General features: G+C 44.5%; 1 protein-coding gene across 10 annotated transcripts in view; it reads right to left on the bottom strand.

The window, feature by feature from the left end:
• The window catches only part of LINGO1 (leucine rich repeat and Ig domain containing 1), a 3,568,664-nt gene that overhangs the window by 552,274 nt on the left and 2,992,955 nt on the right, over window positions 1-23,435 (bottom strand). Inside the window, exon 12 of one of the 10 annotated variants that reach the window (XM_085643859.1) lies at window positions 22,848-23,052. The exons of the other annotated variants lie outside the window; for them this stretch is intronic. The gene's annotated coding sequence lies outside the window, so the exon portion shown is untranslated. The remainder of the gene's footprint in view (window positions 1-22,847; window positions 23,053-23,435) is intronic. 10 annotated transcript variants of the gene reach the window in all.

Raw genomic sequence — 23,435 nt, 5'->3', positions numbered from 1 at the left:
TATCTTCCCAAATCCATGCAATTCACATTAAATTAAAGTTCAGGGAGTCTTGAAATCTCTTTTCTTCCATTCAACTTTATTTTCATTTCCAATCAGATGCATAAAGCCCAGCCAATGCGTTCGGTCCACAAAATGGACTTCATCAGGGTTGAAATTTAGGTCATGAAGATCACCGAGGCAATCTCGGAATGTATAGTCATATATGTCGATGTTCTCGTGACGTCTGTTAATTATTTCTATCTGAGTTGGGAATAGCTCATGAAGATCACCAAAGAAATTTAGTGATGTGCGTTAATATGCACTGATATTCCAATGACACCAATGTCCTCTTGAATTTCTAAGGATTATTGCCTGATATCCGTGCCGGCATCATCTCCGTTCATGTCCAAAGTACTGTCTGTTTGGCCGTTGAGCATTACGATATTCAATATTCATGGAAACTAATATAGTGGTGCAGCCATTTAAGGCTACACTGCTATTCTTCTAAATATAAGTACTTCCATAAGTAGCAGCTGGTTCTAATTTACCATGAGTAGCAGCTGGTTCTGATGTGGTAAGCTACGCAATTGTTTGACTGTAAGCAGCGAAAAGTATTTAAATAATACCTATCAAAGCCTCATTAAGGCTGCCTGAGACTTAGCAGCAAATCAGCTGCTAGATTTTGCCAGCCACCTCAGAGGTGTGAACTCCTGTATAGTCATGGATTATCCTGATTACGGGCACTACACTGCAGACTGGCAATGCTATGGTGTACCCTTATCCAAGGGCTACTGTTTATGTACTTTAACAATGGCTATTAGCCTTCAATACATTTATATTCCAGACTCTGGCCTCCGCAATATGGTGCATTTGTGTCACATGACTATGGGGAGCATGATTAGGGAAACACCAACTGTTAGCACAAAGAGCAGAGCCAAATGCTGCCCCAAGTCACCCAGGATATTTCTGGAAGAGACTGAAAACCAGTTGTGTGGTGCCTGCTGGCTGCTGATCTAGCTTTATTCCTGCTCCCAGCATGCAAGTAATAGTTGAATCAAATTTGTGCTTTTCTTTATGGCACAGGCGAGGATCGAATACAGGTTGTAGGATCCAATACAGGTCACCCCCCCCCCCCCCCTCGAGCAGCCCCATGTAGCATCACATCCTAATTGATGATCTCAGTATCTTGGTACTAGTAGTCACTGAATTGATTCAAGTAGTTTGCTCATTTATACATGTATACACATCAGTGCATGCTGGGAACTGTAGTCCTGGCATGGGTCAGTTCATCTAATTGAATGATTATACTTGGAAACAATGATGTGTAAAATGCAAAGTCTAGCACCATCATATTTGTGTCCTCACGATGTGCAGTAATAAACCTGCAGGGGAAGAAGTGAAACAGTGGCCGGGGCAACACCCAAACCTAAATAATAATCTACAGCACAGTATATATACGTTTGTGTGTATATTTGATTTGCTATTTTCTGTAGCACAACCATAGCTGACTAGCTACCAAATAAGTGCTATGCAAAACAAAGATTGGTTTACTAGTGGGTAAAAAATAAATGTGAGGCATGAGATTAATTCCAAGTCCAGCGCCTGGAGGACCAACAGGTGTGGTGCTACCTTGTCAACTTATAAAACGTTCCTTCAAATTGCACACTACCACAATTAAGGCAAACTAAATTCATTGAATGTATTGTAAATAAATATGGGAGGCCGTCGTTTGAGAAAAATAACCTCAAACTCTGAGACTGGTTGGAAATGTGTGTTTAATATCATGACGTCAACGCTATTTCCAGTATCATCATATAAAAAAAAACTGTAGAAATACATTTGTGACCTTCAATAAGCACTTCAGGGGTGTAGCGGCTGTTTTAAGGACATTTCTTTAGGGATTCTAAAGAGGGATTACTTTCTGATATTTATCCCTACATATGGGGTTCACTGGTTTTACTGGTGAAAGAGATTAAACAAAGTGTCACAAAAGAGGCAACAGATGGCACACATAAGCACAATAAAACAATTGAAATGTCACACACAAGCTCTATGAAAACCATGTGGCAGCAATGCATTCTCTAATGGCTTTTATTAAAACAAATGATACATTACTGCGGTTGGTAAGAATGAATAATGAAATTGAAAGGTAATCAATTTCATTCCGCATGCACCTTCTCTTTTTTGTCATTTGATATAACTCCAATTATGGAGAGGGACCTCGAAAATTAAAGTGATCCGAGCCCCTCTGTATCTTCGGATGCCCTGCATTATTGTCTCACAGCTTTGAAGATTTCATGACATTTATTTTTAAATAACATATTTGATGATAGTTTTCTCATAGCAGACTTTGGAGTCTATTCAAAGTAAAGCTTGTGACAGTGCTACCCATTATTTCTGTGGGATGTAGATGTTCGAGGATAGTCAAATGTGCTAAATTGTGATTGCATTGCTTCTTTAAATTGGAAGTTCAAAACATTTCTACCTCTATTATGTACTTTAGTAAACAGAGACATTTCATTATGTCACCCAGGGCATGGAAATAATGTTTTGTGTCCTCAATGTTCGCCTTATTGAGAATGGAGTTCTTCAGTTGTTGTAGATAAGGAACGGAAACAGTTTTACTTTTTGATGTACAGGGAATGGACACACATCTTTGCTTAACCCCTTAACTGCTGAAGCTTTCCCACCCCAGTGCTGAGCCCATTTTTGGCCTTTTGGGGTGCTTTGAGATTACCCCTCCATAGCTTTTGCTCAACAAATGAGGTCCTTGCCAAATTTGTGTCATTTTGTTCCCCAACATTATGGGGATTTTTCCAATTGCCCAAGGTTTGTAGATTTCTATAGAGGGGTCCAAGAAAATAGCCAATATATAGCTATACTTTGGGGGTTGGGGAAAAAATGGGAAACTAGTGCTGTGCAAGAAAGTGTTTGGTTTTTCTTTCTTCTAAAAATGACATCAATGAAAGGTTTGCTGTGCTGAATTTCCCATCTTCCCAGCTTTCAGGAACAATCAGAGCTGTATTAAAAAAAACAAAACATTTTTTACCACAGTTTTGGCATTCTTCCAAGAGGTAGCCAATTTTTCCTAATTGCTCTGCAACATAATATACCCCAAAACTTGACTTGGAGACATATTTTACCCAGCGGCATCCATGTTCTTTTATAACATGAGTACCTGCGGATTTTGAGTCCTAGCTCAGCCATCCCCAAGAAAACCTACCATATGATAGTGCGAAGGAGCGTGATTTACAATCTCACATCTGATGGATCTTTTTAAGTTGGCAAATACAAGGAGTGCTGAAAAGTTTCAGCACTCCGTCCATCATCTCATTCTGTTTGCTTTGTTCGTCCTAAGTTGGCAGGGTATGCCCAGACATAGGTCCCTTGCTCACTTTGCCACTGGATTCAAGCTAGCCTGGCTCATAGGAGGTGTTACCCCGAAACCGGTTCCAGGATGCTTGTTTCCGGTCCAGTGAAGACCTGGCTTGGCAGTTCGTGCTGAACTGTTCACATGAGGGACAGGGTGAAGGCTGATTTTCATATGGCTGGATCTGAACTGGGGTGGTGAAGTGAGCTAACGAATGATGATGGATTCAACCCTGATCTGTGACTGGGGGTGTCTCTGAAAAGTTTCAGCGCTCTGTCCATCATCTCCTTCTGTCTGCTTTGTTTGCCCTAAGTTGGCAGGTATGCCCAGACGTGAGTCCCTTGCTCACTTTGCCACTGGATTCAAGCTAGCCTGGCTGATGAGGGGTTTTACCCCGAAACTGGTCCCAGGATGCTCGTTTCCAGTCTAGGAAAGACCTGACTTGGCAATTCGGGCTGGACTGTTCCCATGAGGGGCATGGTTAAGACCGATTTGCATAGGACTGGCTCTGAACTGAGGTAGCGAAGTGAGCTAAAGACCAATGATGGATTCAGCCCAGACCTGTGACTGGGGGTGGGTATGAAAAGTTTCAGCACTCTGTCCATCATCTCCTTCAGTTTGTGTTGTTCACCCTAAGCTAGCAGGGTGTGCCCAGACATGAGTCCCTTGCTCACTTTGCCACTGGATTCAAGCTAGCCTAGCTGATTAGGGGTGTTACCCCAAAACCGGTCTCAAGATGCTTGTTTTCAGTCCAGGGAAGACCTGGCTTGGCAGTTTGTGTTGGACTGTTCCCATTGGGTGGTGAAGTGAGCTAAAGAGCAATGATGGATTCAAGCCAGATCTGTGACTGGGGGTGAGTGTCTGAAACGTTTCAGCGCTCCGTCAGTCATCTCCTTCTGTTTGCTCTTTTTAAGCTGAACAAGATGAAAAGGGAGTTAACAATGATAAAACAATTCAACTTTCGTGAAGCTTATCTTGCCCCACAATTAGGACCAGGAATCAATAATTGAAGTTAAGAAGTTTTATGCCCAAATAATAGTCAATTCAATTTATAGGCATGTCAGGAGAATATTAAAAAGATACAGGATTGTAGCTGGCGAGCTAAAATATCACAATCAGTTCAGTCTCAATATGATAAAATACAATCACAGAACAGCAATTACAGAAACTGAGTATTAGAAATAGTTGTTCCTTGAAGAAACTCCGATTCTGTCTCTCGACCATGAATAAGTTCTAAAGTCATCTAATCAGGTGGTTCATAGAATAGGGCTTCAAGGAAATTTGGAAATGAAGGACAGTGTCAACATTGCTAAGGCTCCAATAGAACTTCCAGAATTAGAATAAGTGTTTGTCGTCATGAAGCTTCATGCTTGCAAGAATAAAGGGAAGCAGAGAGGTCTGTACCCCTCTAAGTCTAAGGGAATCTGTTTTAACTTCTAACACTGTGAACGCTAATTAAAACCAAACAGGAACTTCAGCAACAATCGTATCTCTTCCTAGTCCTTCAGGGACCAATCGTCTCCATCCTCATGTTGTGCATTTGTAACAGATTTTCCCATCCCACAGAACTTGGAGAGCTGATGCAACCTTGAACATCCCTCTGTTCCTGATACCTGATAAATAGGAGGCTTCATCTGCTCATTAGCTCTTTTGTTTCTTGCCAACATTTCTCTTCTCAGACTTTACTATCAATAAAATAATGCAAACAACAATATTCCTTTTCTATAGCTAATTAACCCTTGGAAATGCACCTTCAAAGGAAAGAAAACTAACCAAGCAAAGCATTTTTCGAAATCAAAAGGCCTTTCTTTAGTCACGCTAACTTTAAGCAAACATTTAAATGTGCACGTCAAATACATGGCTATACTTGTGCACATATAACTCAAGAACATATGTAAATGTGAATAAAAACATACACAGTTACACTTTCGAATATGACTTTCAGAATATATGCAAGTGATCAAGAATAAATGCAGCGTGAATACAGAATACATCTTCTTGTTAAACTGAACATTAGTTCACACATTTATAAGGTTCAGTTTCTCCATAGTTACAATTCATTAATACATTTAGACGTTCACATACAATAATATTATTAAGGCACACAGAAGATATTATGTCACATGTAAATGGAAATTGCACATTGATGACATGAAAGGGATGAAGTCTAAATTGTGCTTCTCCAATACATTGACATTTCTGAAACCTAGACACCCGGGGGTTTCCAGGGTGGTGTGATGTGTGTGGTTCAAACAAGTTGTATTTACCCAGCAGCCTTTGCAAACCTCTAACTTTGTGTAAAAACACACATTTCCTCACAGTTCTGTGACTGACAGTTCTGGAATCCGTAGGAAGCCATAAGTTTCATACCATTCAGCATACCTTTAAGTGCTACTTAAATGGGTGGGCCTAGTGCCATTGACAAGAAAGGAACCAAAACACAATGTGGAGACATCAACATCTCCTGTCAAAAAAATGACCTGATTTGGCAATGATGGGACCTGTAATATTTCCGGCCGGGCTTGGCATCCACCCATGGAAGCCTGTCAAACTCAGACATTTCTGAAAACTAGACATCCAGGCGAGTCCAGGCTGGGTTGCCTTCTGTGGATCCCATGATACTTTCTAACCCACAATGCCTTGCAAAACTCTAACTGTGCCTATAATCCCACATTTTCCTTGCATTTCTATGCTGTAAACTTCCCGTATTGGCAGGGATCCACAGAATTCCTACTACTCTGCATTTCTCCACTTGTCCCAACAAGAACAGGACTTCATTTGTGTAGCTGGGTCCAGTGCGTGTAACTGGAATGGACCAAACCATGATCAAAGGGAGTCCCCAGGTAGGCAGATTGAAGGTAAAACACTCCTATCTGCCGCCAGGGGAGAGTAGGGGGCAGAAAGATTGTTGATGTCGAATGGAGGGGGGACAACTAGCCAGTAGGCAAGGGGGGACCTCCACGCTCAATAAAGTAATCCCTGGAATCTAGCGAGCTTTTTGCCCTGGCGGGGCAGATAGGAGGTAAATATATTGTATCTGCCCCTTGGGGGCAGCAGAAATATTTTTGGGGCTTGGAGGAGCACTAGTCAATTGCAAGTAGAGCTGCTCCACTCCTCAAAAGCTACTCCCTGGTGTTTAGTGGGAGGATCTCTGCTTGGGGACTTCTCATCTGTGGCACTCCCAAAGCAGGAATCCACTCGAGAGAGAGAGAACATTGGAAATGGTACCCCAAGAGTATACCAACCATACATCCCCCATGATAATCATTGCTTGGGGGAATGAGATATGCTCCTGCGCATCGATGCAGTGAAAGTGAAATGAGCCAATCGGCTCATTTTACTTTCACCTTCAGTGAAATTAGGTCAGCACGTCAGACGTGCTGATCATCATTTGACAAGAAAACAAAAATACTCAGGCTGCTGGGGAAGCTCTTCCCCAGCAGCCGACAAAAAGGAAACCCTCTGGTGTGAGCACCATAGGTTTGTTTAAAGCCAAGACCTAGCATTGGCCAATGGCCAACATATGAACCAGGAAGGGAGTGTGGCTGTCGACTACTGGCCTACGCCTGTACTTAAAGAGGTGATGCGGTGCAGAGAGCAAAAACCGTTTGCTTTGTTATACGAAGAATAAAAACTTGTTCTTACAGGTAGTATATGGCTGTAAATATAGCCTTTGTTCTTCACAAAGTAAACATTAATAAAAACAATCTTTCTACAGTGTCATGCATACCTTGAACTAATAAAGCTCCTAATGCACTGACTAATCACTGACCCAGACCAAAAACGTACCTTTGTGTGCATTACTAGCATGGTGCAGATCTCTGGGTGAAGAGTCATTGCTGGTTCACATGGTGCTACTGTGCCATGCATGGTGTACCAGAGTCCTTGCTGCAAGTTTACCGGTCAAAGGCACAGGCAGCAGTGGACCCGTGCTCACTCACCTTAATGCAGTGACTGCACACTGCATGAGCTGAAGTTGCTTCCTGACTGACTAGGACCATCACTACATGCACATGCGCAGAAGACAAGTGAATGCTGCAAGTGCGAGCTGTCACACTGCTAGCATTGTGTACCCATGACAGTGGCCCAGTACTGCAAAAACTGTATGAAAATATGTAAAAGTTTCCAAATGCCAAAATAAACATAATATATTCTTTTATCTAAGGGCCAGAATATCTAACTGTTATATCCTGACAAACACTAATGAAAGTCAGCAAAGTGGCAAGGATTGTAACGTATAGGGGTCACAGTTGCGACCCCTGGTGGCTCCCCATTGACATCCATGCACAACTCATGATGGTATATGTAGCAAACTTTAAAGTTCTACTTCCCGTCTGCAGTCTCTACCGCACCCTTTCACAACTCGTCACGGAGTGGGTTAGGCTCAGTGAACTCCGCTCCCAACATATGACTAGGTGTGAAAATGTAGTGACATGGCTTTCTAGTACCTAATTCAAGTGAAGTTCTTGGCACTGAGCAAATTTTACAAACACATCATTAGGGGGTGAAGAGTAGCCCAGGAGGTTCTAGCTTTCCTGGACTGATGACCTCACTGGCCTGAGGACTGCAAGAGTGTCAGTCCAGCAAGTGCTGTTTGCAGCCAGATGGCAGGTCTGCCCCTGTGCATCAGTGTTAACCTTAACAAGGGAGCTAGCAGGACACCTTAACCAGCAAGCGTTTTGAGGATGTTTTTATTTATTTATTTATTACCAATGTCCAAACCAAGTCTTCACGCAAAAGGAAAATGATTTTGGCCTGGAGAAAAAAATAAGGATGGTAGAGTCCCGCTGTTCACAATGGCAAAGCAAACACAAGGAGATGATGGACGGAGTGCTGAAACTTTTCAAACACTCACCCCAAGTCACAGATCTGAGTTGAATCCATCATCATTCTTTAGCTCACATTGCCACCCCCAGTGCAGACACAGCTATATGCAAATCAGTCTTGACCCTGTGCCTCTTGGGAGCAGTCCAGCCCAAACCGCCATGCCATGTCTTCCCTGGACCGGAAACAAGCATCCTGGGACCAGTTTTGGGCTAACAGCCCTCTTCAGCCAGGCTAGCTTGAATCTAGTTGCAAAGTGAGCAATGGACCCACGTCTGGACATACCCTGCCAACTTAGGGCAAACAAAGCAAACACAAGGAGATGATGGACGGAGTGCTGAAACTTTTCAAACACTCACCCCCAGTCACAGATCTGGGTTGAATCCATCAGCATTCTTTAGCTCACTTTGCCACCCAGTTCAGACACAGCTATATGCAAATCAGTCTTGAACCTGTGCCTCATGGGAACAGTCCAGCCCGAAATGCCAAGCCATGTCTTCCCTGGACCAGAAACAAGCATCCTGGGACCGGTTTCGGGCTAACAGCCCTCTTCAGCCAGACTACCTTGAATCCAGTGGCAAAGTCAGCAAGGGACCCACATCTGGGCATACCCTGCCAACTTAGGGCAAACAAACGAAACACAAGATGATGGACGGAGTGCTGAAACTTTTCAAACACTCACCCAGAGTCACAGATCTGGGTTGAATCTATCATCATTGTTTAGCTCACTTTGCCACCCCAGTTCAGACACGGCTATATGCAAATCAGTCTTGACCCTGTGCCTCATGAGAACAGTCCAGCCCGAACTGTCAAGCCATGTCTTACCTGGACCCGAAGCAAGCATCCTGGGACCGGTTTCGGGCTAACAGCCCTCTTCAGCCAGGCTAGCTTGAATCCAGAGGCAAATTGAGCAAGGGACCTATGTCTGGGCATACCCTGCCAACTTAGGGCAAACAGAGCAAACACAAGGAGATGATGTATTACAATGGCAAGCCACCACTGTTTAAGACACAATCAGACTACAGACTAAGAAGTGTAAAAAAGAGAAAACAAGGCATCAGGCCTTTTCCATCTGTACACCCAGGATCAAGAACAACATTTCCATATCCATCAAGACCTTTCCAGCATTGATCCAATGTAGAAAAGAGTTGAAGATGCATTTCTTTCAAGAACACTGCATGACAATGCATTAATGGTCAACAAACCACCTCTCCTATTGCTTGACTTTATGCTCGTCTTTGACCCTGTAAAGTGTTCTGCTGCCTTTTGGCAAGGTTCGAACTATAGAAATACTACATACATATGCATGTACTCACAGCAGAATAACGAGACCCCAGACATCTCATTGCACCTTTTTCTTCTTTTTCTTTTGCCTGTGCTGCACGGCATTGGCAAGGAGCATTGGAAAGCGAATAGGTCAGCTAGGCGGCATCTGTTAGCTTTGTTAATGCTTGCTCTCCTTTTGATCAGAATCTCGGCATAAACTTCGTTCCGGTTTCTCTTTTTTTAACAATTTTAGTCTGTTACAGGATATGCCACTTTCAACTTTAAGCTTTCGCAAAATGTTGCCATCTCTTTCATTTCAAGCCACAAACTCTCTTATTCTTACTCTTATTTTTTCCTGTTTCATTATTGATATTTACTGCTTTTTCTCTCTATTCTGTTATTTTTCATCAATCAATTTTTAACTTTGCCCTCCATCTCCACAAATCTCGTCATCTTATCTCCTTTCACTGGCTATCCTTTACTTTTTACCTCTACTTTCAGGTTTTAATGCCCTGTCTTTATTTCTGCTCATGCCCTAGTCCTGGTCACCTCTGTCACCTTCTCCAGCCTCATATTCCTTTGCTCTATGCATTTTCCAATGCATGACTTCCCTATTTCTCAGTCAGCATCCATACTACTTCCCGATTAAAAGGAGCCAATTCAGAGCATGATTGATGGTGTACAGCCCATCAGGGTGGCGCAGGTAATGTCCATCCGCAAAATTTAGTGATGACCGTCACCCCAGCGGTCGTTGAAAGGAGCTGCTGTCACGGCGGTTCCCTTCAAGGTACAAAAGGTTCGGTAGATGGCTGTGGTCACTTTTGACAGCTGTCCACAAAAAGGTGGGAATTTGTTTCTGATAACCTAAAGATAAATGACCCCACAACGAGCAAGCTTGCTCCCAGGATGAGGAGATAATTCTTTTTTATTTTTCTGTCTGTCATTGCCGGGTTTTTCCTGGTGGTGACAGGCGGAAATGAAAGACATTGCACTATCCACTCTACTAGGGTGGACAGTGTGATGCGTAACTCAGTCAATCTATTGGAGGAAGATTTCTGTTGACAGACAGAGCTGGCCTTCTATCAATGGGAAGCTTACAGTCAGCCGTCTCAAAATGAGGAGGGCGGGCCAAATGTTTGGAAGACAGGGCACACAGTTATGTTTGTGATAGAGTACCATCTATACAATGGAGTAACTGTCTGCCAAACTCTTAACAGGTCCATCAGACTTTTATGTTTCTTACTCCTCAAGTACTTCTGGTCTTCACACAAAGCACATCTGCTTCAAGATAAATATTACAATTCCTTCCATACATTTAATGTACCTTTTAGTACTTGCTACTTTTGTACAGTGCTTACATTTTAGTGGCCCATAAATGAATATGAAATATCCATGAAAAAATGTTCCTGGGGGGGAGAAGCTTTTTATTGGGCGCAACTAGGTTGTGGAATTCTCTCCCAATTAAACTGAAACAGGAGCAAAAATCAGTTAGCTTTCAGGAAGGCGTTAAAAACTTGGTTGTTTAGTCTTTAAGGCCCCCACAAACTCTTTAGCCGAAATCCTGTCTCAATGAGCAAGCGCCTTGACACCCTCGGGTGACTGTTTGCGCTCTTTAAGTCGCTATTTCATTTCATTTCATTTCATGTAGAGATGTTTTTTCGCATTGAAAAAAACATAATTTGCAGCACTGCATTTAAGTTATGTTACTTTGCATCTGCAAATATGCAGGCATTGTATGTTCTGGAGCCGAGCGAAGGTGCTAATCCAACCTACAGTAGGGTCAGGTGACTGTTTTAAAAGCATTACTGAGAGTGTGGCACAGGTAGGAGGATATGTTGTGAAAGAAACTCTTAAATGTAGTGTCATACCTCACACCTGCACAGAACGTTTATTTCAGTGCGCAGGGCACAGCTTTAACCCCATCTGCTCAGGTTTTTACTATTTAATGAGAAGTCAACTGCATTGTATGAGTCATCAATGTGCAGCACAATTGTGCTTTTTCAATTAGGACCCAACTCTTCATTATTACATTACACAGTCAGGCTAGAGATCTTTAACAAAGGACCACATGTTCACATGGGCTTGCATACAGTGGCAGGCAGGTGTTTTTTGACATGGGGGCAAAATGCCTTGAGGGGCATCTCAGTCAGTTATCGCTGTTGAACTTTCAATATATGGAAGACAGGGACTGGTACACGTGGATTGGTAGTGTGACAGTGCTGGACCTGGTCCTCTCGGCAGGCTCATCCCAAACATTTTGCCTTTACCCTCCACTTTGGGCTGAATTTGTTTTTGCTTTGCTTAGGACTCTGTGCACTTTACCACTGCTAACCAGTGCTAAAGTGCTTGTGCCTTATCATTAAAACATGGTGGAATTGGCTTATACCCAATTGACATATTCAATTTACTTGTAAATCCCTAGTAAAGTGGCAATACAGTGTTGAGGGCCTGTAAATTAAAAGCTACTACTGGGCCTGCGCACTGGTTGTGCCACACACTTAAGTAGCCCTTTAAACATGTCTCAGGTCTGCCATTGCAGCTTGTGTCTGCAGTTTTAAACTGCCATTTCAACCTGTCAAAATAAACCTTTTGCCAGGTGCAAGCCTTCCTTTTTAACACATATAAGTCGCTCCTAGGGTAAGTCCTAAACAGGCTACCGGGCAGGGTGCCATATACTTAAAAAGTAGGGGCAAATAATTGTAAGTTTAACATGTCCTAGCAGTGAAAAACTCATACATTTGTTTTTCACTGCTGCAAGGCTTACCTCTCCCATAGGATAGCATTGGAGTTACCTTATTACATTTAATAGGCTGTAATTTCCAAATAGGAGCAGGAACCTAGCTCATGTTTGGTGTCTTTGGAATCATAGTTAAAACAACCTAAGTTATGGTGTTTGAATTTTGAAAATGCCACTTTTACAAAGTTGGCATTTTCCGGCGTTAGCAATTTAGTGCCTGTAGCCTGTACCTGGGTCACATGACTGGGTGTAGCTGACATTTGAGCTTTGTGTATTCCTCCTTGCCTGCCACACATAATAAGGAGCTTAGGTGTGCCTAGATAGGCCATTATTGGCAGGATAGCAGAGAGGAGCTGGGCACATCTTCACTTGCACTTGAATAGGCTGTGTCCTGTCTTCACACAAAGGCCATATCCCCTGTAAATAGTCTGTAGCTATGAAAGGGGAGGCATGATGCCTCAGAGCTTCAAAGAGAAACCTCTATAAGCTTCTACCCCTACTTGAAAGGCACAACTGAGTATAAATACTGGGCCTGAGACACCAACACTTCAGTACACTTCTGGACCTGCGGCTACTCTGCCAGGAAGAAGGACTGCTGTGCTGCTGAAAGGACTGCCACTCTAGTTGACTGCTGCTCTGAAGGACCTGCTGTCCTGTTGGACTGACCTGCTGCCCTCTTGCCTGGGTGAACAGAGAACTGGTCCAGCAACTTCATACCTGAACCATGCAATACCGGAGTAACTCCAGGGGCTAGTCTGCTGGCCTACTGATATGAACCTCAGGGACATAAAAGCCTCCCCAACATCCTGCACCAGCCCCTGGAACGAGCTGCAGCACGTGCCTGACCCCCAGAGGTGCCCATCAGGTCCTGGACTACAAGTGTGGCTCAGTAAGCTAAAATCAAGCTTTTGGGCTTTTAGTGACTACAAATGGGCCCATTCACACTGTGACCTCGCTGCTTGCACCAAGATTCAGCATGTAGCTCCAACAGCCCGACTCTTCACGCTACTGCATGGACCCCTCACAGTACAATCAATGCGAAGCTCCAGTAACACACACCCACGATACCGGACAGATCTTCACGCTAAACCGCAGCCTCCCGCAATGCTCCTTCTGCTCCTAATGTCCCTCTCCAATGTGAACAGGGCTTTTAGCATGAATTTGAGAAGGTAAGCATCAGTGGGCCTATCCTGGTGACCATCTCCAAATTGGTCTCCATTAAGGTCAGCCTGAAAGTCTAACTTTGGCACAGTCCAGCACGACCAGATATTACGAGTTGGAGCCTTGTGTATTTAAAAAATATTTAAACAGATTTTACTGAAGGTTTCATCAGCAGTGCAATATACATTTGTGCGGAATCAGGTATTCGTGGCTGTCAACCCAATTCTTGCAACTTCAATATTAAAATCAGCATAATACTGCCAACCAATAAGCAAACACACTCCCTCCCCCCATCCGTCATGAGTCGTTCCCACAGCAGTAACAAAAGTTCCCAATTCCAAAGTGCTGTGTCAGCGTTCCAGGAGGGACAAGTCAATCGTAGGCATGGGAGGGTATAGCGTGGGGTGTGGTGGAAGTACAAGGTGCATGTTAGGCATCTACTATCCATGCTGTCAGTGTGGTGAGGAGGCTGAGGTTAGTGACCTTCATGGCAAAGAACCCTGGGTTCTCATATCTGCCTCTTTTAGGCAGTCTAGCAGTGCCTCTCAGGCTCAGGGCACATCCATCAAGGGTAGTCCCTTCTTGGTCTCTCTAAAGAGTACCTCATAATTCGACCAGCGCTCGAGTTCCCTGGGCCTAGCCGCTATTTGGGGTCCCCCAGGTGTCTTCCAGTGTAGTGTAATTTCCCTCTTTGCCAGCGCAGAAGTCAAGTCTTGGAATCTAACTGAGACCCATGAAAGGAAATACCTGTTTAAATGTGCTGGGGTAACGTATGCCCTATGTAAGATGTCGTAATTATTCAGTTTAAATCTAGAGTTCCCTGAAACTTTTAAAGTGCTTTCCAAAATATTTGCCCAGTCCTTTACAGGTATGGGAAAGTTGAGAGATCGCTAGACTGTCTCTTCCTAAGTCAGAGAGCGAGCCGTGCTGCACCGCCTCAGGCCGTGGCGCCAGCGTTCACTGTGAGACTCACCTCACCGTGACAGCTGCTGGACACAAGTCGTGCTCTGACTGCCTGGGCAGGGACAGGAACAGCATACGTCGAGTTCAGGAGATGAGCAGGTGGTCGATTCTCGAACAGCGGCTTCCTCTTGTTTAACTCGGGCCATGAGGGGTGGCGGCACAATAGCAATTAATGGGTTCAATTAATTCCTGGTTGCCTGGGCCCCGGCCGTTGTGGAGGAAATTGAAAATCCTGCCACAGCATGGGCTGACCGGACACAGCTCCTCCCCAACAGTGTGTTTGACTCAACGGGCGACCTGACATGACCATCCATGGGGATGACTTTTGAGAGCCTCAGCGAGAGAGGTGTCTCCAGCGGGCCGGATCCCGAACGCCAAAGGAAAGAGATCACTGACTGGGGGGCACCAGTTAAAATTGCCAGAAAACAACAACACTTGTGTGCCAACCCCCAGATAAGCACAGAGTTCTGGAGGCAGGCTACATGACAGAAAGTCAGGCTCAGAAAGTTCATGCAGCCAGGCCGGCGGGGTGTCAGCTGCTGCTAATGCAGTCAGTTGAGCCCAGCCCCGCAGCGGCAAGAAGAGCCCAAGAGAAAAGGACACTCATGTCAGTCTAGTCACTTCATTCAGTCAGAGTTCTTGGCATTTGAGTTGGGACGCCACGAGTCTTGGCCGGACTAGTTCACCCAGGCTCAGCACGTGCAGGTGATCATGCGCTAGAAATGCGTAACTATGAATTGCAATGTGGTTATGCAGACCACCACATTAAAATGCGTTAGTCTAACGCCTGATGTGTGGTACTTGGAAGGGCTGCCTTTGCGTAGCTCCAAACCAGCGGTGCACACTCCTCTTGATGTCGACATCAACGCTGTCTGTTATGTCGTTGCTCTCTAAGTGCAGTGTGAGAAGCAGAAATCTTAAGTCTGATCAGTGTCTCATCACAACTCCATGGACTTCGATTCCCCGAAATGCCACAAAGTAGCCAGAAGACATCACATGCCATTTGGCCCCCTGGATGTTGTCACAGGAAGTGACATCAGGAAGTGATGCGTCTGACCTTTAGTTAGTTGCATCATACAGGGAGGCTGGAAAGCCTCTATTTGACTTTAAGAGATGACAAACCAGTTGTGTTTTGTTTGCCCTTAGCCCTGATGAAGTCAGAGGCATAATGCCAGAACGACAAAACACCTGTTGGCTACAGACTTGAAGACTAATATTAAAAAAGACACAGCATTGGTCCATTTTACTGTGGACTGTCAAATACTTTATTCAAATCCTTTTGAATATGCTGCTCTATACCATGTCCTATCAAATAGTATCCTCAGATACAGGATTAAGATAATGAAGCATTGGTTGAGTACAAGTTCATTTTGTCATTTGTTTTAGAAACTAAGAGTACCGTGCAATTAAAGCTCAGTCTTGGAATGTAGGTAACATTGCTATTTAATGCAAATGTTCTCTCATCTCTCAGCAACCTGCATTTCTTTGACATGGTACACATACTTCCCCAGCTCTACAGTCATCACGCCATATGAAGTTTACTACTATTAATTTCCTCTACAGAAAAAAAGTGCACATCCCCAATAGAGCACTTGTGTTGACTCATAGTATGTTTTCCCCCTGTTAGCATGTTTAGAGTGTTAAGAAAATGTGGGCAGATTTTACTCACATGGACAAAGATACTGTCTAGCCATGCTGATACGGTATGACTGATGAGAAGAGACTAGTGGGTATCAAGCTGTACTTGGATGGCTGCAATTCGTGAGGCTGACAGATATGGCTATTATTATGAGGCAGCTGCTTGGCTTCCTCGAAAAGAAGCATTTTCAATGCTTGTTGTTAATTACTAGAGTTCAAGTCCCTTTATCCTCTGCAAGGAGGGATGTCTGTTAGTATGAGATGCGTGGAAGCAGCAGGCATCTTTTATCACGTGACTGCTTATCCTCAACTACTGGCAGGCGATCCTTATGGTTTTAGCAGCTGGACTGGATACCCCCAAGGAGTAAGACCCCCCCTGGAGGCTGTTGGGACTAATGGAGTGGTGGGTTGATTTGAGGTGCCTAAGGTTATGGGCTGGCATGGGGTTCCTGCTGGCCAAGAGAGACACTACCCCTTGCCGCTAGCGGACTGATATTGAGGCATGGATTACTGCGGTGCAGCAGAGCAAATGGCGCATAAATGAGACCGTGCATAGCGAAACATGCCCAAATCTGGGCCCATGAACAGCCTAGCCTATCGGGCTGGTAGTTGAAGCGGCCTTGGTTTTCCTGTGTGGTATCGACATGGCTATACTCATGAATCATAGGTCAGTGTCGATGTCTAGCGTCCTATGGGTCTCCCTCGGATAGCCATTGCTTTGCTCTGTTGTTTCTGTGCATTAAACATAAAAAGATTTATCGAAAGAAGTGAAGGAAGGCCCTCCTGGTAGGGGAAGAAGGTTGGCAAAGGAGAGAACGGTCAAGCTGCAGTCGAGAGTTTTCCGGGCCTGCTAGCAAAAGAGAGCCAAGAGGCCACTCCTTCCCTGTATAGAGACCACTCACTTCAGAATGTGGTACTACAGAGGAAGGCAAGTGAAAGATGGAAACCGTGGCAGGAAATGTTACTGGGAGGAGTGGGCACATCCAGTTTATCGGCTCTAGGGGACTTTGAAGACAATCAGAAGGGTGGATTCCGTGAAGGTTTTGTTGCTTTTCATCTGTTTACTCCATAGTTGTAAATACAGAGATCACTATACCAAGCGATGCTTGTAAACATCAGTATGCAGCTTTTCTACAAGTTCTGCGCTGGCAAGCAGTCCGCATGCAACAGTTACAGAAAACCGCTCTCGCACCTGTACACAAAACTGCACAATGCAGCACTGCAGTATTCAGTGTGACTGGTGTCGATAATGATGGTAGCAACAGAAGTCAAGAGCTCAGCAGATGCATGCATTTGCTGCAGATGTGTGTTGAACCTAAAAGTCAAAGTCTGAAATGCTAGCAGGGACTGCCCAGCCTTTCATCCTTCCAAAACCAATAAAAACAGCAGGACCCAATTGGGTCATAGTGACATTTGCAACACTTGCAACATTTTTGGCGCTGCATAAAAAAGGAAAATATCATAAACCCTTCGCATAACTACTCATTAAAAAACAACGTCCATTACCTACTGATTTTTTCAGATTTATATAGCGCCAAACCGCCCCAAAGGAACTGTAGCACTTTACACGAGCACGACCTACAACAAGGACACATTCATTTTGAGGCACAGAGAGGAGTAAGTGGTATGCCAATAATCACAGGATGTCGAGCTGACACCGAAACTTGAACCTGGTTCCACTAGCCCAAAGTCGGCAGCTCTGGCCCTAATGCCACATCCTCTTGCCTCTATGCTGTTGCTTTTATTTATGAGGACAGACAGCTAGAATCACGGAACTAGAGTGGCCTTAAGAGCTCGCGACTGTAGAGATTCTACTGCTCATAATTGCCTTCGGTGCCTGGATACTTAAAAAGAACGGGCAATGACACTCGGTTTTCAAGGAAAATCGTGAATAAAACATAAAAATACTGAAAATAAACATTACCATTCCTAAGGAAGGGTGGAATTTAATGACCGTGCTTGCATCAAAAACTAAGACTCAAACATGCTCGACAGCAATTTAAGTTATAAAAGTGTCAAGAACCTGGGTGTATCCACATATCTGCACAACATCCACACGTCGAGTCAGGCAGCACGGAGCATGTACGGCAGACACCGCGCACACCTCGGGCATCACATACCGAGCACTGACTGCCCTGACTACACTGCAGCTCGCACCCTCCTGTCCAGGGGAGGGACAGCCGCGCCATCTCTTCAGGAACGTCCACCCGGATCCAACCCATGCAGCGCGCTGTGATCCGCCCCGAAAGCAAACATTAATTAAGCTTCCTCCCGCCGCTGTTATCTGATGAAGGCGGAGTAAACCCAGCGCTGAGGGCTGCAGGGTGACGGGCGCCACCGCCAGCGTAGTGTGAGCGGGGTGACGGACATGATGGGGGGGTTAGGCACGATGGGCAGATTTCAGTATTGGAGCCTCGCCTTTCAACGTAAGAGTGATCGGGGCAGACCCTCCGGCTGTACACTCACAAAGGGCAGAGTGCCTAAAGCTGAATGCCAGAGAGAGACCTTCGAGATGTGTCCACGTTTGTTTCATGCACAAGCAACGCCAACAACGCCTCCCGCTTTTTTTTCTCTTTTAGAGCCGTCCCAGTTGGACTGGCTCGCCTGACTGGTTTCTTATCTTTATGGGGCCATGTGTTTGGCCCCATAAAGATAAAAAAAGCTTTTACGCCAGCAGTAAGTCGGGGCAGCCAGTTCAACTGGGACGGCTCTAAAAGAGAAAAGTGTACGTCACTAGACGCTCTTTTCCAACGGCTGGCAACCGTTTAGCATAAACGGTGACGCCAGCCAATGGAAAAGAGGGGCGGGGCTTAAAGCCCACTAGAGAAATCTCCTCAAATCATTAAATCTCGCCAGCGAGACTGCACATGTCTGCGCACTCTTATGCCAGACGAGACCTAAAAAGTAGCCCTGTGGGAGGTCAGAATCTGAGTGGAAACCCTCAAATTGCAGCAGTTACACTGTCTGGAACAAGTTCCCTTTCTCATTGCACCTGCCGCCCACCATTCTGTTAAGTCCTTTCAATCGCTGCCATGGAGTAGTGTTTTTAACATGGTCATAGGAAGCTCTGGGGAATATGGAATATGGGTGTGAGATTTTTGTGAGCACCGATTCTAACAGTGGAGGATAACACTGAATACCTGAGTGTCATCTTCTAAGGGTCCTCCCAGTCCCAGCAATACTGCCATGGATCTTTGGGTTTTTTAGCACAATTTGCACTAAAATCTTTAAAAAATCATAACTGCGATTCTACTGATTGGATTTTTGTAATTTTGATATTGTTTGATTTATTAAATGCTGGTCAATTTTTTCTAAACTGGTGTGGGGTGCTTTTGTGTTGTGTTTTGCTCTGTGTTACCAGCCGGGACCTGTGCAGGTAAGAGTGGTGAGTCGGTGGGGCCGGGTTTGGCGGGATTTGACAGATGAGCAAGAGGAAAAATTAAATAAATAAATAATTGTCCCTCATGGTCGTCTGTCGAAATCTCCCACCCCCCATCCAGCCACACGGCCCCACCGCTCTTACCGGGCCGCAGCTGAGAGTTACTGTTTTTAGTGTTGCACAAATACTTTACACATTGCCTATTAGTTAAGCCTGAGTGCTCTGTGACAAGCTACTGGAGTGTTGAGCGCTGTTTTATTTAGGGTTTGCTTGTGACTTCGCCATAAGAAGAATTGTGGTTGCTGCTTGGGAAGAGTTTCAACCCCCTCAACCAGTAACCCAATTTCTTGCAGACTGGGACTGGGATGGTGACAGGGAAGGGGACAGTGACTGAGAGCGTGACAGAGATCAGAAGGAGCACAGAACGACTGTTGACAGGAGTGGGAAATGTACCAGTGACAGGGAAAGTGACAGAGAAGAGGAAGATGCAATGGGTTGAAGGAGCAATGTGGACTGCACATGGTGACAGAGAAAGATAAATAAAGAACAGGAGAGAAGAAACATAAGAGAGGGGGTATAGATAGGCAATAATGTGAACATAAACAACAAATATGAGATCAAAAGAAAGGGGAGAAACATTTGAGAAGGTAAGCATCAGTGGGCCTATCCTGGTGACCATATCCAAATTGGGCAATCCAGGAGGCACGATGCTGAATTCCCCCGCATCCACCGAATCCACACAAGGAGGAGGAAATGCACACGTCTCCTTCCAAGCCAGGCAGGGAAGGAGACGTGAACATGCTGCAACGCCCTAACCGCCCGGCAGTGGAACACGTAAGTAACCCAGGAGCTCCTGCTTTGTCCCATTCTGTCAGAAGACAGAAAAAAAGAACAGAGGGAATGTTGGGATGAATGTACGTTTCTATCCGGCAGTCTTTTTCCCCGCAGGGAATCACAATGCGGTCGTTACAACGATCGCGTTGTGATTCCGCATACCATTACTCCGCAAGTCGGAACAACGACTTGCGGAGGGGAGCGCTGGATGTTGGAATAGTAAAATGTACTATTCCAACTTCAGTCTGTGCGGACAATAGGGAAGGTGTTGGATTTCAAATCCATCACCTTCCCCGCCTCTCCGCAAGTCGTTGTTCCGACTTGCAGAGTAATGGTATGCGGAATCACAACGCAGTCGTTGTAACGACCGCCTTGTGATTCCCTGCGGAGAAAAGATTTGTGGTAAACGTTGTTTACCTGTTGGGATAGGTACATATTTGTAGTCCCAGGGGGAGGGGGTGGGGTTGGGCCAGCATTCCTTTGTTCTTTTTTCCTGATGGTGAGATAGTATTATCTTACTTTGTCATGAATAGGACGAGGACAGGAGGGACCTGGGGGTAATGAGTTTTTATTACTAAACACGGGGCTGGGAGGCCAAAGGTTTCTTGCATTAGGGATCGTGACGCCCTTGCTCTGCTATTGAATTGACTACTGATGTAATCTACTCAAAAAAAAGTACCCCGTTTGAAAAAGCAACATTCAAATTAGTCAATTCCCGGCAAAATGTCTGGGTCTCCAGAGTCTATCAATGCAAGGCGTGCTATAAAGTGCAGCTATTCAGCCAGTCCGTAGGAAAATTAAAGCAAATTGGCTAAAACTGGAACCACGTTCCAAAAGTTCCCAAAAAATATCATTCATCAACTACCTTAGAGGAAATGGAGGGGTGGAAGCAAAGGAAGGGAGAGAACAAAGATCCTACCAACTGATATAGGAGATGACAAGCTTCTCGCACAATAACAAAGAAAATCCGGAGACTGTAGAAAAACAGTTGGGAAATTAGTTGGCAATTACAATGTTTTATCATTCAAATTAAATACTTGGATCCACTTTTAAATTTACAGTGGTAGCATTGGAAATGATTTTTTTTTTTAACAAAATACGTATGCTTGTCAGAAAATTAAACATATTACATAAGATACATCTCACCAGAATTTAAAGTAATTTTTTTCCACGAGGGTCTACCTCATATGAAAACACGCATAGAAAAGTCACGTGAGATATAGGCAGGAAACCCTGTGAGGTATTTTCTACTCCATCATCCAAAGGCAAATAATGCACGAAAATCTTGATTGTATGAAATGTCAAAAATCTCGCACATGTCACACCGACATAACAAAAATGTCACACAGTCCTAGTAAACTAACTATTATACATACAATTTGCTTTCTGAAATCCAACAAGGGTTTTGTTTTTTAGTCGGGCTTCCTGTGTTCGACCAATGAGTAGGTGAAATTGCAAAGTGTTATTGTTGTAGCATTTAGTACCTCAGTGTAAAAAGTCAGTGAAGGGTTGCAAAGTTTAAAATTTGACCATTTCAACATAAAAATCATAAGATTTACAACAAATCAAGTTGCTCAATGCTACTACACATGGAAAAGCTGAGAAGACGAATTTGTAGAGAAAAGCTCTCAATGCATGTTCTCGCTAACACTGGATTCGTTATGCGGAGAATTATCTTGGCAAGAGGGGAACATTTTATTGTAATTTGGAACATTTACTTTCCTCAGTAAAGGTTTTTGGGAAACATTTCAAAAGTTAAAAATCAAGACATTTGCCAACCTTTCCCAGGGAAAAAAAAAGTTTGGACATCTCTAGTGCTGACCAGCTACGCCAATTCAGGGGGAGATTCCGTTTAAAAAAATCCATTTGTGCCATTGCAGCATTATTTTGTGCTGATATTTTCACAACTAATCGTTGCAAAAACAACATTTCACAGATCATGCTATGAAAAGCAACAGTTGAACTGACTTTTGCAAAAAAGAAAGCATTTATGCAGTCACTAGGCGCTAAATTGGCCTGAATTGATGCAAAACTCGAAGTGGGTCCAAAAGGCCTCCTGTTGGGAGGGTGCCACACCACCTGTGGCAGTGCTACATTTATTGTTAAGTAGAAACAATTGACTGGAGAACTGACCCTTAAGAAAGCTGTGTCGCCAGGACCTTATCTTCCATGGTGCTGTGATATTGTCACCTAGTGACAGGTGAGGGCCTGCATAATGATCAGTCTAAGATAACCAATTCTAGGATCCACAGTTAAAGCCACATGTAAACCAGGTATCCAGATCGTCACACTTCATACTCAGGACCCACAGAGGCATCCGATCCCTCACCCGCTGCACTCTACATGCTACAGAGCGCCAAAGCCTCATCGCTGCAGCTATTGCATTTCTTCTCCACAGGCTGCCATATGCAAGCATCTACGCACATGTTCCTCTACAGCACCACGCCCAGCATTGTGTCAGGTTAGAGACAAGATCAGAGCACTGCACACACCATCGTGAATCTGACACAGTGGACACAGTCCATACAGGACTCTTTTGCCCCCACATGCCATGCAATCCCAGACCTGACTGTTCCAGACACTCCCAGAGAGCACTACAGGGAGGCATTGCACTAGCAACATAAAGCTAACCTAACACACTGATGGAACCTGACCACTGGACCGTGCTCCAGGGGCCTAACAAGGACCCCACGTACCTCCTGGCACACGCTTTGGGTGTCCTACTGCTTGGCGCTCTCTGTCCTTTAATTGTCTGTGCTGTCCGTTGCTCAGCGCTCTTCTCCTCGGCAGTCTCTGCTTGACCACGAGATCATGACGTCAGGACCGTGGGCACCCAAATCCTTTCTTACCCATAATTGCCTCTCTGAGATATAGAATGCGCGCCCGTGCGCTGTTCAACCCCTGGAAGGAAATAATGAGAAACTTCTGCATGAATAGGCAAGATTTCAGCTGGAGATGCCAGCAGAAATAAACAAGTGTTATTATGTGGAGAGACTTTATAAGCCAGAAACATCCTGAAGGGAGAAATGCTGTTGGTGATAAAGTGGCAGCATAGGAGAGGGCGAAGAAAGGGACAAAAACTTAGGGAGGAAGGTGGGGTGGCGATTAGTGTCTGCGTGTGTATGTGTGTCTAGTTAATGGTCTGACTGCGACAGAATATAGGCCCGAACACTAAAGATAAAAGTGGCCTCCATAAGCCAATTAAATAGTTAAACATGCATTTGCAATGCAATAGGTCTCGCATTTGAGAGTTTAAGCTATTGGCATTGTAAATGACAATGCCT

This window comes from Triturus cristatus, chromosome 3_1, assembly GCF_964204655.1.
Source record: "Triturus cristatus chromosome 3_1, aTriCri1.1, whole genome shotgun sequence".
NCBI lineage: Eukaryota > Metazoa > Chordata > Amphibia > Caudata > Salamandridae > Triturus > Triturus cristatus.
This window is presented reverse-complemented; position numbering and strand designations above follow the sequence as displayed.